Raw genomic sequence first — 2,354 nt, forward strand, 5'->3', positions numbered from 1 at the left:
TTGCATAATTTCAGAGCACATGGTTCTCAATCCCAAGGAAGTGTGGCCCAAGGTCCTATAGGAGAGTATTGTGTAGGCATCAATAGTTGTTATAAGTTTAGACAGATAGGTCACTTTCATAGAGAATATTTGATAAGGAGCTAGAGTGATGCGGGAAACAGAGCCCAATCTTCTTTGGAAGCATCGCCAAATAGAGGAAATCAAAGGGATGCTACTACAAGGATAGGTGGAGGTCCAAACCATCTGTATACTATGCCTAATCACCACGATCAGGACAACTTGCTAGATATTTTCACTGGTATTCTTTGATTTTTTTCCATGATGTTTATGCTTTACTAGATTCAAGTGCTAATTTGTATTTTGTGACTCCTTATATAGCCGTCAAGTTCAAAATTCTTCCTGAATGACTCTTAGAACCATTTTGTGTTTCTACTCCTATTAGTGAGTCCATCCTAACTAAGAGAGTCTCTATGTATCCTAAAGACATTTCTACAAACTTGGTTGAGTTAGATATGGTTGACTTTGATGTCATTCTTGGCATGTATTGGCCTTATTCTTGTTATACCTCAGTTGATTGTAGAACCCATGTAGTCAAGTTCTAGTATTTGAATGAGACATTTATATAATTAATAAGTCGTCCATCTTTACCTAAAGGTCTATTCATTTCATATCTTAAGGCCAGAAAGTTAGTTTCCAAGGATTGTATCTACCACATTGTTCGAGTTAGAGATGATAGTGAGGAGACACCTTCCTTTCAGTTAGTTCCAGTCGTTAATGAGTTTCCTTAAGCCTTTCCTGAGGATTTAATTTAAGACCCTCCTGATAGGGAGATATACTTCGGAATAGATCCATCCAATTTTTATTCCTCCATATAGAATGGCTCCCGCAAAATTAAAAGACTTAAAAGAGCAAATGAAAGATCTTTTATATAAGAGGTTTATTAGGCCGAGAGTCACACCTTGGGGGGCTCCTATTGTATTCGTGCGAAATAACGATGGTTCCTTAAGAATGTGTATTTACTATCGGTAGCTGAACAAGGCTACCATAAACAACAAGTAACCTATTCTATGAATCAATTATTTTTTCGACAAACTTAAGGGTGCCACTTGTTTCTTCAACATAGACCTCATATTAAGCTATCATCAGTTAAAAGTGAGGGAAAGTGACATCTCAAAGTTAGCCTTAAGAACTATGTATACTCATTATGAGTTACTAGTTTTGTCCTTCGATTTGACTAATGCTCCTACATTATTTATAGACCCCATGAATAAAGTGTTCAAGTAGTACCTAGACATGTTTGTTATCCTATTTATCAATGACACTTTGATCTATTTAAGGAATGAGGAGGAGCATGCCAACAATCTCAAAAATGTTCTCAAATTCTCAAAGAAATGGAGTTGTATGCTAAGTTTTCAAAGTGTGAGTTTTGGCTTGCATCCATGTCATTCTTAGGACATATTATTTCTAATAATGGTATTCAAGTAGATTTTCATAAGATCAAGGTCGAAAAGAATTGGCCCAGGCCCACATCTTCGAAAGATAGAAGAAGTTTCTTAGGTTTGGCTTGCTATTATAGAAGATTTGTTTAAGTATTCTCATCCATGATATCACTATTGACCAAGATGACTTAGAAGAAGACTAAATTTCAATGGTCCAATCCATGTGAGAATAGCTTTCAAGAGGTGAAAACAAATTTTACCATTGCTCCAGTTTTATCCCTACCCAAAGAAACAGATGGCTTCATCATATATTATGATGCGTCTATAGTTTTATTGTGTTATATGTTGATACAGAAAGGCAAAGCCATTGTTTATGCTCCCAAAAGGCTTAAGATTCATGAGAGGAAATATCTAATTCATAATATAGGGTTGGTAGTGGTAGTATTTTCTCTCAAGATTTGGCATCATTATATTTATGGTGTGCATATGGATGTGTTCACTAATCACAAAAGTATATAATATCTATTCAGTCAGAAAGAGGTCAACCTAAGGCAGAGGAGATGGCTTGATTTTCTCAAGGATTAAGACATGAATATTCTCTACCACCTAGGTAAAGCTAATATTGTTGCTAATTCTCTTAGCAGAATATCCATGGAAAGCACCACTCATGTTGAGGAAGAGAAAAAAGAGTTAGCAAAGGAGGTGCATAGACTTGCACATTTTGGAGTTCTCCTGGTAGATTCTGATGAGGGAGGTGTAATTATCCAATATGGGGATGAATCTTCATTAGTTGTTGAAGTAAAGGAAAAGAAAGATCAAGATTGTATTTGCCTACAATTGAAAGAAGATGTTCATAAATAGAAAGTAATGGTTTTTCCCAAAAGAGGCGATGGAGTATTGAGGTATCAAGGTAGA

The sequence above is a fragment of the Solanum dulcamara genome, chromosome 3 (genome assembly GCF_947179165.1).
Source record: "Solanum dulcamara chromosome 3, daSolDulc1.2, whole genome shotgun sequence".
NCBI lineage: Eukaryota > Viridiplantae > Streptophyta > Magnoliopsida > Solanales > Solanaceae > Solanum > Solanum dulcamara.